The 17,753-nt window shown below is 39.6% G+C and overlaps 1 long non-coding RNA gene across 1 annotated transcript; it reads right to left on the reverse strand.

Moving 5' to 3' along the window:
• Positions 1 to 6,733: 6,733 nt before the first annotated feature.
• Positions 6,734 to 16,253, reverse strand: LOC125455929 (uncharacterized). Its single transcript, XR_007248350.2, has 2 exons — positions 12,303 to 16,253; positions 6,734 to 9,305 (listed from the first exon to the last, which is right to left on the reverse strand). It is a non-coding gene; the product is annotated as an uncharacterized LOC125455929 (long non-coding RNA).
• Positions 16,254 to 17,753: the final 1,500 nt, after the last annotated feature.

Here is a 17,753-nt window from a genome sequence, read left to right on the forward strand (position 1 = left end):
TCCCCGCCGTTCACCAATACAGCAAGAAGCAGACCCAAATATAACCTACTTCTGCTCCTTCATTTATGATCTTACCTTTCCTGTGTGAAGTCCAGCTAACTGGCCTATAGTTTCTGCTTCCCTCCCTTAAACAGAGAGCTTATATTTGCTTCTTTGCAGTCCAATGGAACTTTCCTTGAATTCAGGGAATTTTACGAAATTAACACCAATGCATCAACCACCTCATTAAGCCCCTCGCTTTCAGAAAATGGAATAAAGTCCTTCTAGGCCTGGAGACAACACAGTGTGAAGCTGGAGGAAAGCAGCAGGCCAGGCAGCATCAGAGGAGCAGGAATGTTGATATTTGGAGGCTCTTCTTCAGAAATGGGGGAGAGGGAAGGGAAATGGCTAATAAATAGGAGGGGTGGCACTGGGGAAGGTGGGATGGTAATAGATGAGTGCAGGTAGGGAGTGGTGGGTTGGTTGGGGCGGATAGGTGGCAGAGAAGATGGATAGGTCAGATCAAGGAGGTGGGAATGAGAGAGGGTTGGACATGGGATGATGCTGGGACCTGGAGAAATTGATTGTAATTTTCCTGGATTCCTCTCTTCCTTCGAGCTCCTTTCATATAGCAATTACTGGAATATGCTTGAATCTCTAACAGTGCAATCAGAAGTAAATTGGTTTATTCATTTTTTTCTGCCATTTCCTTGTTATCTGTGTTAGCACCGTTGTTCAATAGAGAACTGACTATCACTTTACTTACTCCTTTGCTTTTAAAATGCCTGTAGGTGCCCGTGTGACTTCCTACCTACTTCAGTAGTTCCAATCTCTACTTTGCATTTGTTAATCCATTTGTGCTTGTCAGTCTCGTATTGGTCCTCCAGACTTAGAGATCTGGGCACTACCTGAAAGTGCATTCACCATCCACAATCTTCCTGAAAACTGGAATCTAGATATGCTGTTCATGGTGGGATCCTGACCCAAAATCAAAACTTCAGCCCATTGTTTCTAAGACTTAAGCAGTGCTTTATAATATGATACTTTGAATTTGTAATCTTTAATTAGCATTTCAAAAGATACTACTATGACTGTCACTGTTAGCATTGTCTGTGTGCGCTGCAGATGAAATCTAGCAAGCTCCTCATTTAGGCTGAAGTATCTTGTCTGGATTTCCCCAATTCACAACATTGTTGTGCAATTCTCTGTTAATGTTTGCAAGGTCAGCATCATTACAATAAAAAAGCACACACTCTCAGGCAATCAGACGTTAGTGTCACTGGATTTTTTTATTTAAATGCTCAAAACAGAGACCAGGATGCAATGTAGGTCATTGCCTCAAAAAGTTAGATTCTTATCCTCATTTAAGTTTCTTTGTGGCCTGCCTAGTTCTATGAGAGAGTGGTGGCAATGGCATAACCATTTTCAACACTTTCACTCTAAGATAAATCAGAAATGAGGTGTTCTGTGATGAATTGCTCAGTGTTCTGTACCATTTGCAACTCCCTGGGTACTAATGCTGTCCATGACTTCATGCAACAAGACCTGAACAACAATCAGGCTTAGACTGTGAGGGAGCAAATAACATCTGCACCACAGAAATGCCAGGCAAGTACCACCTCCAACAAGGGAAAATCTGAGAGATAATGGGAACTGCAGATGCTGGAGAATCTAAGATAACAAAGTATGAAGCTGGATGAACACAGCAGGCCAAGCAGCATCTCAGGAGCACAAAAGCTGATGTTTCGGGCCTAGACTCTTCATCATGATGAAGGATCTAGGCCCGAAACGTCAGCTTTTGTGCTCCTGAGATGCTGCTTGGCCTGCTGTGTTCATCCAGCTTCACACTTTGTTATCAAGGGAAAATCTAAGCCTGTTCCTTTGTAATTCACTGGCATTATTTAACCATATCCTCCAATAACATTCTGGGAGTTAACTTTGACCAGAAACTTAATGGACCAATTCTTTAAGTAATGTACCAATATAATTGAATATGTATTTGGGAATCCATTAAAAAAAGTTTAATAAATTTCAATATCATATTTTTGATAACAATATACTGTTTTTAGGAGAATAGGTCAAAGGCTAGAAATTCTACTATGAACAACTCACCTTCTGACTACCCAGAGTCAAGGCACAAGTCAGAAGTCTGATGGAATGCTCTACTTTCCTGGATGCTTGCAGCTCCAATAACACTCAAGAAAATTAATACAATCCAGGATAAAACAGTTGCCAAAAGACATCCCACTCTCCTCTTCAACATTGACTTGCACCAATACAGCTGCAGAGAGTTAGTGGGTGCCACCTACAAGGGTGCATTGCAGCATCTCTCCAGGGCTGCTTTGACAGCACCTTCCAACTGGTTTCTCTATCACGTAAAAGAACAAAGGGATTCAGGCACATCCTTTGCAAGTTCCCTTCCAAGTCACACATTATCCTGACTGGGTATTCCAGTGAACCTTCATTGCCACTGCCTCAAAATCCCGTAACTCCTTCCCTAATAACATAGACCACAGTTGTTCAAGAAGCTTCTGGCAAGATGGCAGCAGAGTAGGACACTCCAACTGGAGCTCCTCTGCGCTGCCTGTTCTTTTTCTTTCTTTTCTTCTTTTAATTATCTCTCCTTTTAGCAGTCTCTGAGCAGCATGAGGGGAATGAGTTCTGGAGCAGCTCAAGAGGAAGGGAGCCCCGGAACAGTAAAACCTACCTTAATGCAGGCTTGGAGAGGAATGGAACAGTTGTTAGTCTGGGGCCTGGTACTGGTGGTCAGATCATACGCTATTTGAAATTCTTTGCCAGACTATAATGTCAATCCTTTAACTACGTTATAGCTATCTTATTTCTAACTAACTTTTTCGACTGCAAGTGATGCGACTATTCCTTTTATTCTTCTTTTGTATCCAAGATTTGAACCGAGTTACTAGTACCTAAGACGTTCCCATTAGAGGCAGCCATTGTAAAAACTTTTCACTGTGCCCCTGCACTTCTGTATTGGAGTACACGTGACAATAAATCATATTCTATTCTAAGCTCAGTCACCACCTCTCTGAAGGATAATTGATGATGGGTTACCTATACAATGGAGTTCATATTCTGTGAACTAACACAAACAAAAAAATCTTAAATCCTTCAATCCAATCCTTTCCAAACTTGTCATTACAAGTAGCTTACCTTTTGGCGATGTATGGGAAACACATCATCTCATTACTCTGAATTGTTAGATGCTGCACCATCTCCACTTGAATGTCTCGCAGGTGCAGTATCAACTGATGCTCAGAATTTAGAACATAATTTATTATCATAGATCCCTTGACACACTGTGCACATCTGCTCGATAGTTTCTTGGTGGCATTATCTTAACCTCAATTACGAATCTCAAACAAATTGAAGCAGTCCCTCTGAGTCACTGCAAACTACAGAGCATTTCTTCTCTGCACTGCCACGTCAACAGTGTTCATTGCTGAAGACATCAAAATGGGGTCCTCTTTCCCCCTGTTGTGGTACAGCAATGTTACAACCACAATTAGAAGCATTCTTAAACCTAATGCCCCTGTTAAATCTGGACAGACAGGCAATTAAATATTCCCAAATAAATGTATTGGCTCTGAAGCCTCCAAGATTTCTACAATTTCGATGTTCTCATGAGAAAGCAGCAAGGATACTTGATTGATGCCAGCATTCTTCTCGTCACATGTGTATGCCAGGTCTTAACAGGCTGATCCAATATAACAAAACTAACCCAGAAAATTTAAAAAGGATTACTGTTTCTCGTTCTTTTGAGGAGCCAGGAATGCTCGTCCAGGGTCTATAAGCTCAGACATCAATTACTCCTGATGACTTCTGCCACCTCAAAATGCAAAGCCCTCAACAAAACGCTCTGATTACTGCTGTGTGGCTCACGAGGAGCTGGTGGCCTTAACTCCTGCTGACCTCCAACCCAAAAAGGAGAGAGTGAATTGGTAGGATATTAATCTGGTCCATGAGGTAAAACAAGCCTGAGCCTGACTTCTGCAATGCAGCAAGTTTCACTCCATCACCCATCCACCCAGAGTCAACCTGTAGAGCCCTTCTACCATTTAATAAAATCACGGTTGATCTGATTATGGCCTCAAATTCAGAATCCTACCTTTCCTGTACAGGGCAAAATCTAGACTATATATATTACATATATCACAAATTATTAGAAAACTTACAAAAGTATGTGCTGTATTAAAACATATTGAAAATGGCACAATGCATTCTAATTTTCAGTGGAAAATATTACAGCAAATAGAATTCCAATATATTGAAAAGTAAAATACTGCAGATGCTGGAAATCTGAAATGAAAAATTGCTGGAAGTACATGCAGACCTGGCAGTCTCTATTGAGAGAGAAACAGAATTAAAATTTGGGTCAACTATGGCTCTTCCTCAGAATTGAAGGGATGAGAAACGTGATAGATAGTATGCTGTTGAAAGAGGGGGAGTAGAACAAAAGGGATGGTCTAGAGTAGGGTAGAGAGTGGGGTAGGTTAGGTAACAAATATGTCAGAACAAAGGACATAGTAAAAGAGAGGCAATGGCCAAGTGGTATCCATGCTGAACTTTTAATCTAGAGACCCAGGTAGTGCCCAGGGACCTGGGTACAAATCCTGCCACAGCTGATGGTGGAATTTGAATTCACAAACAATCTGGAATTAAGAGTTTAATGACCACCACGAATCTATTGCCGATTGTTGGAAAAACCCATCTGGTTTACTCAGAGATAGTAAGAACTGCTGATGCTGGAGTCTGAGATAACACAGCGTGGAGCTGGAGGAACACAGCAGGCCAGGCAGCAGCAAAGGAGCAGGAAAGCTGACGATTTGCGTTGGGACCCTTCTTCAGAAAATTTTCCTCCAGCTGCACACTGTGTCACCTGGATTACTAATGTTCTTTAACGGAGGGAAATTGCCATCCTTACCTGGTCTGGCCTACATGTGACTCCAGGCCCACAGCAATGTGGTTGACTCCTAACTGCCCTCTCGGCAATTAAGGATGGGCAATAAAAGCTGACCTAGCCGATGATGTCCTCATCTTGTGAATAAATTTTGAAAAAGTAAATGTTGTGGTAAAGGAACTAAGCAATGATCTAGAATGAGTGTTAATAGCAGAATAATGAACAGCTGTCTCTGAAAGCAACAATTTGACGAAACAAGATATAATCCAGGCTAAAAAAAACTTAAACAGAGTTCATACTTGGAGGTTGTTGAACTCAATGTTGAGTCTAGAAGGCTATAAAGCATCCTAATGCAAGATGAAATACAGCTCCTCAAATGTATATTGAGCTTCACAGAAACACTGCAGCAGGCTATGATTAGAAATGAAGGCATCACAGCAGAGGTGCTGTATTAAAATAGAAAGAAACAGGAGCTCAGGGCCAGTTGTGCAGTGAGCAGAGGTGTTCAACAAAACGATCACTCAGCCTGTCTTTATAGAGTTATATAGCACAGAAACAGGTCCTTTGGTCCAGCTCATCTAAGCCAACCAGGTTTCCTGAACTGAATTAGTCCTATTTGCCTACATTTGGCCTATATCCCTCTAAATCTTTCCTATTCATGTACCTGTCCAAATATTTTTAAAATGTTGTAATCATACCTGCCTCTACTACTTCCTCTGGCAGCTTGTTACAGAAATGCACTGCCCTCTGTTAGAAAAAAATTGTCCCTCGAGCCCCTTTTAAATCTTTCCCCTCTCACCTTAAACCTGTGCCTCTAGTTTTGGACTCCCCTCCCTGGGGAAAAGATCTTGGCTATTCAGCTTATCTACGTCCCTTGTGATTTTATAATTACTTATAATGTCACCCCTCAGCCTCCTACGCTCCATGAAGAATGTTCTAGCTTGTGCACCTTCTCTAAGTCTTGGTAACATCCTTATAAATCTTTTTTGCAGCCTTTCTAGTTTATTAATATCATAGTATAGCAGGGCAACCAGAATTGTACACAATACTTGAAACGTGGCTTTAGCAATGTCTGATACGGCCATAATACAACTCCTGTATACAATGCTCTGACTGCTGAAGACAAGTGTGCCAAAAGCAATCTTCACCACCCTGTCTACCCATAATGCCTCCTTCAAGGAACTATGCACATGCACCCCTATGTCTCTCTGTTTAACAGCACTCACCAGGGCCCTACCATTGACTGTGCAAGTCCTGGCCTGGTTTGTCTTCCCAAACACAATTAACTCACATTCGTCAAAATTAAACTCCATCTGCTATTCCATTTGGTCTTGCCAAGTATTGGAGACAGCATTCCAATATTTCACCTATATAAGTGAATTCATAAAAAGATGTAATAAGTGTTTAAGCTCCATTACTAATCTGTTTAAATGGTTTTCACTGTGCGACTGAAACTGGAGGCAATGATACGTCAGCGTGGTAGGAACCTTTGCTTAGTATAATCAAATCATTTCTATTAACTTATGACACTACTTCTGAAGATGTATTGTCAGAATTGAATTTGAATTGCATCAAATGGGGACCATCAGCTCTATTGATCCACTTGAAATATGGGATCAACTGTCGGTCTTTTGCAGATCACAAGAACATATCACGAAAATGCTGAGTTTTCATTCACTGGCTGCAACGAGAAATTTAATTGATTTCACTGTCTTCACGTCTTGTTTGAATAACATTGACCCCCAAGATATTTCGTTTAATGACACATATCGAAGCACAACTTCATGACAAACCTTTATCCATGTGCGAAATTTGAAGTGATCCAAACTAGTCATGATCATTATAAAATAATTTTAATTAGCAAAGATAAATACAGAATGATAAATGTACTTTACAGCACTGATCAATATCTTAAAAAACTGAAACTCTCAATTTTCACACTTGATTGCTTGCAAAACTGGGTACAAAAGATATAATTAAAAACAATCAGTACAAAAGTGCATAGATCACCAAACTAAACTATGCAAAATAAAAATTGAATTTGAGCACAAAACCTTTCACACAAAATCAATTTTTTCATGATAAAACAAAATATTAAGCTCATTAAATGTTGTTTGACCTAAAATATGACATGAGAGACCTGTTAACTCAGAGTTGGTTTCAGAATGGCGTGGTGGTCCAATATTAGGTGGGAGGTCTAAAATATCTTTCCATGAATCTGTCTGTCGCATTTTAATGCTGAAATCAAATTATATCTTTACTTTTGGGTCTGGTGCAGAGCTGAGAGACACAATGGAATATTTCAAGGGTCAATTCAAAAGGTGGAATTTGGAAGAGCAGCATTTTCATATGAACTCAGTCAGGAACTGTGTCTCAACATCTTGAAGAATTGCTGGATATACTGTGGATGCAGTGAGAAGAAAAATAACACACAAGAGAGAAAGGCTCTTCCTCAGTAATGAGGGTAAGAAATGAGTAGGAAGCTCAGAATGATATTGGTAAGCTTGTCCACAGATTCCTGGAGATGGCAACACAGGTTAATAAGATAGTTACAATGACATACAGGACTTACCTTTATCAATCATAGCATAGATGAGAGGAGGGTAGTCATGTTGGAGTTGGACAGAACTTTGGTTGAGAAACATGTCAGCCATGATCGAATGGTTGAGAAAACGCGATGGGCTGAATGGCCTAATTCTGCTCTTATGTGTCATGGTTTTATCCATGCGCTTCATCACCAATGTACATCATCAAGAGGCACTGCAATAGCTCATAAAAGCTCCTTCAACAATTCTTTCCAAACCTGCAGTCTCTACCACCTGGAAGGACAAGGGCAGATGAATAGCAACACCACAACTGGCATGTTCAGCTCCATACACTCTCCTGACGTAGGACTGTGTTATTTTTCTTTCCCTGCTGCTGGGTAAAAAACCTGGGACCTCCTTCCTAATAGCACAGTCGGTATCCCTCCACTCCAAGAACTGAGCAGTTCAGAGCAGCTGATCACCACCACCTTTTTAAGACCAAGCAGCAATGGTAATAAATGCCAGTCCAGTCAGCAACACACTCATCCCATGAAAAAATAAAAAGGATGAAAGCAGATTGGCAGCTTCCTGGGAATTTGGTGCACATACAAAATAAAACATTTGAATACCAGTTGAATATTAATAGAATGAATCCCCTCATGTTTCACTGATACTCCTACTTCATCTGGAATGGTGCACAATTGTCAATGATGCTCTGCACCTGTTAGAAGCAGACAAAGCCATGAACCGGAGTGTCTGCTCATGCCAGCTGCTTTCACAGGCAAAGTTGACATTATTCCCTGTCTAGCAATCCATCCATTAACAGTTTGCTTTATGCACTGAAGTGCAGTCAACATCGGACATCCTGCAGATATCTCCAGTTGCATCTTCAAAGCAAACAAGTTAAGGACAGTGGTCAATTTAACAACTACTGGTAATGTATTGCTAATAGGTCTCCTTCTCCAAGGCTGCAGATGTCTTCTTCCACAAAATATGCCATCTGCAGCAGAACTTAAGGTAAGAAAGATAAGCCTTCACGTGAACACCTGATTACATTGTTAGCGTCTCAATGCTGCTTCTACTCTGATCACATAAAGACTATTGTTGCTTTGGTTGATGGTGATCTTGCTCTTCATCAGATGTCTAATCCAAACTGGTTATAGCGGCATCTATCCTGAACTTAGTGTATCCAAATTGCGCCAAATAACCTCTTCCCATGAGTCTTCTGAAGAAATCCTTTCCCACTGGGAGGTAAGAATGCAGTATCAAAGGCTCAATGTTTACTGCTGTTCATAGCTTACTTTGAATGAGCCACATGAAATACTGTTCTCTTCTCACCTTGGTTTCAGTACAGGCTTTCATGGATCCTAGGAGGCACTGCTAATTTTAAATGCCTGTTAATTTAACTCTGGCTATTGCAAATCCTTTAATAAATCGACGACTTATTTCATTGGGAGCAGAATGCAGACACAACCTTTCAGTGATGCTAATATTTTCAACAAAGTGACGATTTTCCATTTGCACCTAAACCTGTGATCCTCAATATTTAAATTTCTCAACGCACCACCGCCAGATCTAGAATGATTCAAAGTGCATAGTGCGCATACAAATACACTAAATTAAACAGTGAGGGTCAGAAGGTTTGACCTGCAAACCTCTAAGAGGTAGATATATTGTAATTCTTCCAAATCCTCATGACACCATAGGTCTCCATCTTGCATAATCATATCTTCAGTTCAGTTGTGATTATTGAAATCTATGTATAAAGGATTATTTTATAAATTCACACAAGTGTTGTAAATTTCCGAAATGTGTTAAAACTAGAATATTCCCAGTTGACGTAACATTAGAGATTTAGTTTCAAAATCAATTTGGGATGTCATCTGTAAAATACAAGAATAATATTAATTTATAGATAAAATCTGAAACAAATATGGATGCTGTAAATCAGGAATAAAAACAGAAGTTGCTGGAAAAGCTCAGTTCTGGCAGCATCTGCGAAGAAAAAAAGCCAGAGTTAACATTTTGAGTTTGGTAGCCCTTCCTCAGAACTGATTTTTTCTTCACACATGTTGCCAGATCTACTGAGCTTTTCCAGCAACGTCTGCTTTAATTTATATATAACTTTTTTTGCTACTGTAGAGCTTATCTTTCTCATTTTTGAAACCTATGTGGCCAGTACAGATAGAACGGGCCATATCACTTCTTTTTATGCCATCTTATATTATTTATGTTAAACTGTAATAGTGAGATCTAGATTACTTCCCTTAATCTCTCACTTGCCTCTGAACAGTCAATCTCCACTGTTTTTTCAAACAAGGGTAGAAATGCATAAAACTCTGTCTTTATATTTGGTGCAATTTGAGGAGACCACGCAAACCAAAGTTTGAAAAGAAAATGGACTGGCCTGCTTAGACACTAAACTCCATAACTGCAACATTAATAACATTAATAATATTAGGATTCATTGAAAAACTGAACATATATAGATTCATCAATGTAAACATTCAAACAACAGAACTAAAATCTGAGAAGATTGTATTAAAGTTATTGAATTTTATTTTAAATTTTTGAATTTAGCAAAGCAAAAGCATTTGGTTAATGGCAATAAAGGGAAAACCACTAGATGTCATATATGTGGATTTCCAAAAGGCATTCAATAAAGTACTGCATATAACCTACTTAAGATAGAGCCCATTGTGGTTGCTAGGAGGTTGGGGGGGACCCATTCGCATGGATAGGGAACCAACTAAATAATCGAATACAAAGTTGAGGTAAAGGGGCATTTTCAGGATGGCAACCCATAATTACTGGAGCATTACAGTGCTGTTGTCACAGTTACTTTCAATATACATTAGTGACTTTGATGTTAGAACAGAACGCACTAAGTTTGCAGATGAAAGAAAACGAGTGGGAAGGCAAATAGTGAGAACGTCAAAAGACCTACAGAGGGATGTAGACAGTTTGAGAGAGTGGCCAAAAACATAGCTGATAGAACGTAAATATGGATACGCATTTTAACAATGAAAATAAAAGAGCTGAATATTATTTAAATAGGAAATGTCTGCAGAAAGCTGTAGCACAGGAGGTATTTCAAGGTCCTCAAGCGTGAGCCATGGAAAGGTAGCATCTAAGTGCAGCAGGTAATAGGGAACACAAACAAACTGAATAAAAACCGAAAGAACTGCAGATGCAGTTAAACAGGAACAAAAACAGAAGTTGCTGGAAAAGCCAAACCTGCTGAGCGCTTCCAGCAACTTCTGCTTTCGTTCAGCACAAATGGACTGTTGGTCTTTATTTAAAAGGAAATGGTTATAAAGACATGGAGGTCTTCCTAAAAATATAGGCCAGAGTACACTAAAATACTTTGAACAATTTCGATCACTTTAATATGGAAACTTTGAAAAACGGAAAAGGTATTCATGCCTTGAGCCTGCTCCGTTGTTCAGCATGATCATGGCTGATTCAGTACCCTGTTTAGACTTTCTCCCCATATCTTTCGACCTTAGCCAAGGAAATCTACATTGGCATTGAAGGCTTTCCAAACAAGGTTCACTAAATTGATCCAGGGTATGGAAGGACCACCTTATCAGGAGAGGCCGAGTAGGTTAGACTTGTACTCATTTGGAGTTTAGAAAAAGAGAGGTGAACTGATTAAAACAAACAAGATTCTTGTGGTGGTGGGGTGCGGTTGCTTGACAGGGGAGATAAGGAAAGTTACTTTCCCCTAATGAGACCGTCTAGGACAAGAAGGCAAAACCTCAGAGTAAGAGGTCACCCATTTAAGACAGATGGTGAGAAACCACTCCTGAAGGTAGTGAAGCTGTGGAATTATTTACCCCAGAGGGCTGAGACATGGGTTTTGACTATATTCAAGATTGGGAGGGACAGAATTTTAATCAGAGAAAGAATCCAGGGTTATGGGGGCAAACATGGAAGCTGTTCAAGATTGCCCTTCAAGATTTGCTCCACGTTTCAATACGATTATGGCTGACCATTAAACTCAGCATAGGATCAGAACTGCACACAATACTCCAGGTGTGGTCACATCAAGGCGTATACAATTGTAGGAAATGCTTTCTCCACTATCTGCTGCACCTGAATGCATACTCCCCGTGACACCCATGTCTCATTGCACCTCCCCCTTTCCCAATCTATTGTCTTTCAAATAACAATCTGCCTTCCTGCTTTTGCTACCAAAGTGACAGGCAGTAAAGTGGAGCTAGTAATTATCAAATAGCCATGATCTCATTGAATGGCAGAACAGACTCTATGGGCTAAATAGTCTATTTCTGTTCCTATATCATATAGTTTTAGGATTTAATGCTAACTCAGATTTACAAAGAAGTTCCCATGCCATACACACACACACACACACACACACACACACACACACACACACACACACAGAGATAATGAAAGTTCATAAAAAAATTAAACCAAGGAATAAAGCTCAACTATAAAGACTTTGATCTGGCATAAATATACTACAAAATTGCTTTTATAATATCCAAGGAAATACATTTGCTTTCCATTCCCACAGGTCTACATGAAAGTATTTTCATCATTATGAGGCCAATAAGTATTATGTATATTCTTTATATGAACTATTCTGACTTGTAAATCTAGAAAGCCATTGGCAAGCCGGCCCAGAAACAAATTATTTATTTCATTTTGGCCTGATTGATAATCTTTATTAGAAGCCAGCAAAGTCAATGTCTCTCCTTCTCCAACTCACGTTTGCTAACTTATCCACACAGGTGCTAGGGACTAGTTTAGTTTGGGAACACGTTCAGCATGGACTAGTCGGACTGAAGGGTCTGTATGACTCTATAATGTCAAGTTTACTGCAGTACTGAAAGCAAATAATTTCAACTTACTTCTAAATAATGACGCACATCTTTGATTGACTTCTGGAAAGTTGTGGACGTACTCTAGATTCAAATATTCTGTGGGAAAAGTGAAAAACTGAAAATACAACCTGTTATATAATAATGACTCTATTAGATTTGTAAATTAGGTCAATTTCTTTTAGAAAGTAACATTTTAGACTACAGTTCAGGAGTAATTTGAGATGGGACATATGCCAAGTGTAGCAAGCTTGGGAGGTTCCTAGAACTTGCAATCTCTAGGGAATTTTCCTCAGTTCAGTTCTAGGAGTGTTGTGGGCTAATTGACAGGAACTGATTGCCATGATAAGTCAACAACTCAATTATTACATCATGTGTATAGCCTGTAGGAACACAAATTCTTCTGTTCCTGTCTTCAATTAATGTGGTTAAAGTAAGATTATGTTCCCTGAGCTCTCTCACACGAATTCTGTTGAAAGTTAAACAACACCCTCACTGGAATAAAATTCACCAGAGAGGAGGAGAACAAACAGCTCCCATTCCTGGACGTCATGGTAGAGTGCAAAACAAATGGGGAACTGCAAGTGATGATGCACCGTAAAGCCACACACACAGGTCAGCCACTGAACTTTAATAGTAACCATCCCAGCACACACAAACGAAGCAGCGTGCAAATGCTATTTAAACAGGCAATAACACACTGCAGCAACACGGATCTGCGCCAAGAGGAGGAGGAATACCTCTTCCAAGTGTTCAAGGATAATGGATATCGAAAGAACTGGGTCAGGAGATGCCTACAGGATCAGCATCAGAAAGATTCTACATGCCCCGACACACTCATCACATTACCCTATATCAGAACTCACCACAAGACTTCCATGACCGCTCGGCGTCAGAGTGGCACACAAGCCCATGTCAACCCTATGACAAGTGCTCACTCGAACTAAAGACCCACTTCCCGCCATGGACAGGACCAAGTTCATCTACAAGATCCCCTGCAGAGACTGTGAGAAACACTACATCGGACAAACAGGAAGGAAACTAACAACAAGAGTACATGAACACCAACTGGCTACAAAAAGACAACCAATACTCACTCATCTCAATGCACATGGACAAGGAGAACCACCACTTTGACTGGGACAGCACCAAGATCCTGGGACAGGCCAGGCAGAGACAAGCACAACAATTCCTGGAAGCACATACACTCCACAAAGCAGGCTATTAATAAACACATTGAACTTGACCCCATATACATTCCACTATGGAGGAAACCCGGAAGTGAGGCAATCCATTGTAACGGACACCAGAGTTTAAAAACCAGGCGGGAAAACACACTGACGCTTCAGAGGCTGCACTGAGGATGTTACCAAGCACGGAACAACAAACCAGCTCGGCGAGCCAACCAACCTTGACACCCACAACCCAAGCTACAGATCTGCTTCAAAATCCTATTGAAATGCCGCCTGAATGTTCAGGGGTGCTTTTTAAGTTTGTAAATTGAAACACACCCAAATTTTTCCCCAAATTAAGAAAATGGAACTGGCTACTGAGCATACAAACATTGATAGCCATACAAAAGTTGTTTCATAGCTGACAACGCCAAGAGAGATGATCTGCAGTGCCTAAACAATTTATTACATTGGTCCCAGGTTTCAAATTAATTTTTATTATTAGCCCATATGTGTTTGGGAAGAGAACCCAATTTGTTAACATTTAAACTTGCAGTGAATTAGCTGCAAATATAAGGAAGTATCTACATGTTACTGAAAATATACTTCAGTAACTGGGGTCGACACAATGAAAGTCAAGCTCAATGTTTAAATACACAAATAGCTTAAGTAAAAAAGTCAGTTAACTTAATTCAGATCTTTTTTGAAATACATCTGGATTCATTCTGAAGGCAATAGTTATACCTCTACAGTTTCTGTAATCTATCAACAATTCGATCTTTAGCAAAACACTTGTGACTTTAACTGATTCGCAAGATCTGCCAGATCCTCAGTACAAGATCTGTTACCATAGACACAATTAGATAGTGCATATTCTCATAAGAGCAAAATACTGCAAATGCTGGAAATCTGAACAAACAGAAAACACTGAAGAAACTCAGGAGGTCTGGTAACATCCACGGAGAGAGTACCAGAATTAATAATTTTTTAAAGTCTGATATGACTTATAGAGAGTTGTATAGCATTGCAACAGATCTTTCATTCCAAGTCTCCTATGCAGACCAGATATCATATATTAATCTAGTCCCATTTGCCAGCTTTTGGCTCATATCCCTTTAAAACCCTTCCTACTCATGTACCCATCCTGATGCTTTTGATACGTTGTTATTGTGCCAGCCTCCACACTTCCTCTGGCAGCTCATTCCATACACACACTACCCTCTATGTGAAAAAGACCAGAACTGAATGCAATATTCCAAAAGTGGCCTAATCAATGTCCTGTACATCTGCAACATGAACCCGCTCTCCCCCAACTCCAAGATACAATGAAAACCAAAAGAACTGTGGATGCTGTAAATCAGGAACAAAAGCAGAACTTACTGGAAAAGCTCAGCAGGTCTGGAAGCTTCTGTGAAGAGAAAATTAGAGTTAATATTTCGAGTACAGTGGCCCTTGCTCAGGTCACCGGACCCGAAACGTTAACTCTGATTTTATTTCTTCTTCACACATGCTGTTTTTGTTCCAATACTCAATGCACTGACCAATAAAGGCAAGTGTACCAAACACCTTCTTCACAATCCTGTCTACCTGTGACTCCACCTTTAAGGAATTATGAACCTCCGCCTACATCTCTTTCTTTGGCAACACTCCCAGGTCCCTACCATTAAGTGTACAAGTTCTGCCTTGTTTTGTCTTACTAAACTGCAATATCTCATGTTTATCTAAATTAAAATCCTCTACTACTCCTCAGCGCATCTGTTCGGTGTCTTGTACTCTGAGATAACCTTCTCCACTGTTCACTACACCACCAATTTTGGTGTAATCTGCAAACTTACTAACCGTTCCTCATATATCACTCAAAACTTGATTTGAGAAGACATATTAAACTCAACGTTCACTCTTTCATCACATATGCTGAATTTCTCAAGCAATTACTAGCTTTGTTAGTGTATTTACTTACTTTTTGATCCAACACTCATTGGTTAAAAGTGTTGAGCGAAGCACTATTTTGTTGTACAGCAGTAGCTGGTTGCCAGTATCTACCACATTTCAGAATGTGGAGGAGTAGGTCATATAGTTCTTCAATCTCACTGCACCATTCAGTAAGATTACAGCTAAATTTCTACATCAATTCCATTTTCCTGTTCTTTTCCATAATGTCCTCTATTCGAGGTAAACATTCAAAGTCCACAATCTTGCAGCAGTAATGGCATGGGTTTACTAGCAAAGCAGTTGTTGTTACTGGACTTAATCCGGTAGCAGTTGGAGAATTTAAATTCAAGTAAGAAAAAACTGATACAAAAAAAATTAGTATTAGCAATGATGACCATGAAACTACTGAACTGTCACAATATTCAATTTCACCAGTTTTCTTTAGGGAAGGAAATTTGCTGTCCTTTCCTCATCTGACCAACTCCAGACGCATAGAGCTCTGGTTGACTCAATGGCCCTCTTGAAATGGCATAAAGTCATTCATTCAGTTAGAGGTGAATTTACACTAGCCGTGTCCATAATGCCCACTTTCCTGAGTGCATAGAGTGAACAGACAATACAACTGGCAGAAGAATTGTAAAATAATAAATGATGCAAAAACAACATAGACACAAGAACAAATTAAATAGCACCAGGGAATCATGCTTCCAACTTTGGCAAAGACCATAATCCAAGATACTTATTTAGTCTGTCATTTGCAATGATAGTTGCAGCATTTATCTGTGCAAAACAAAAATATAAGAGTTTGTTGAAATTTCCAGAGTTACTTGCATGCTTTTTTGCGAGACCAATCTGGGGGGGGGGGGGGGGGGGGGGGGTAGGAGGAGGAAAAAGTGTTCTTAGCTGCTTTAGGACATAGCCACATGCAGGATTTGAAAGCTGATCAAGGTTATAGATGTTGAGATAATTAACGTTAGCAGAAATGTTTGTCCATTTGGTAAGACATGATAAAATTTATCAAGTTTTGACTTTGACTCTTCTATTTCCAAGTCAGATAGAGTAAAATTCTAGTTATGTTCAAATTACTGTGGCATGTGCATGTTCAATCCTTGTATCCTCTTACAAATATAACCAGAATCAAAGTTTAAAGATATCGCAAATGTGCGCTTATCATGTCATATCCACAATAGACAAAGAATGATTTGAAATAATGAAAAAGTTATTAATACCAGACCTTTAATCAATAATTCACAATACAATGCATTAAAGCAATTAACCACAAAACTTGGAGTTTAGGAGTTATAAACTTGCAAGTGACATCCTTCCCCTTTAAATTTAATACAAGCCCATCGATATTGCAAACTGCTTGAATGTGAAAACTGTAAATGCATGCAAATTTTAAATAGAGGTGAATGTAGTTGTAAGGTCCTAGTGAAAGACAGCTTTAACAAGACTTCCTGGATCTGTATTTTTTGCAAGAATATTGACGGCATAAGAGGAGAATTGGCTTTAAAACACATAAGAAATAGTAGTAAGTGTAAACAGTGTTCAGATTTAAGTCGTCACTTCAACCAGAGGAAAATCTCAAGTTTATTCAAGGCAGAAGTTAAGCTATTTAAAATTATTTTCAACTCAGTACATCACTGGTCTATATTCAAAGTACAGTAATTGATAATTGCCTTAGTTCTTCGAGCAGACAGCTTGATTATGAAGGTGCACTATCATGCTACAGCTAGCAAGGATGCATCTACAATCTACATAGAGACTAGAGACAGGCAATTATTAAAAAGACAAATCTACAGGAGATGCTGCTGGGCCTGCTGTGTTCATCCAGCTCCACACTTTGTTATCTACAGGAGACCATGTGGTTTTGACAAAAACACAACACTCATCTTGAAATTGTTTGAATAATAGTTGGGGGGGGGGGGGGGCGCGCGCGGCGGCGGCGGCGCAGGAAAAGGAAGAATAGTATACAAAAAAAAAATTTAAAACCTGACAAATGTAAATTTTTAGTTGTCCAGACAATAGTTGCTACATTAATGAAGTCATATATACATTAATGAAGTCATATAGAATGAACACAGGCCCTTCAGTCCAAACCATCTGTGCAGACCTGACATCTGATTCTCTGACCTAGTGCCCTAGTGCCATATGTCAACATATCCCTCTAAACCCCTTTCTATTCGTATAAAACATTTAAAAAGCATCTGGATAGGTAAGTGTACCCACCACTATTTCGTCTGGCAGCTTGTTCCGTACACGTACCACCCTCTGGAAAAATTACTTTTTCCGTAAAATCTTTCCCTTCTCATCTTAAGCCTAAACCTATTTTCCTCTAGTTTTGGGCTCTCCACCCAAAGGGTGGTTGGGTGGAGGA

Source organism: Stegostoma tigrinum, chromosome 10 (assembly GCF_030684315.1).
Source record: "Stegostoma tigrinum isolate sSteTig4 chromosome 10, sSteTig4.hap1, whole genome shotgun sequence".
Lineage (NCBI taxonomy): Eukaryota > Metazoa > Chordata > Chondrichthyes > Orectolobiformes > Stegostomatidae > Stegostoma > Stegostoma tigrinum.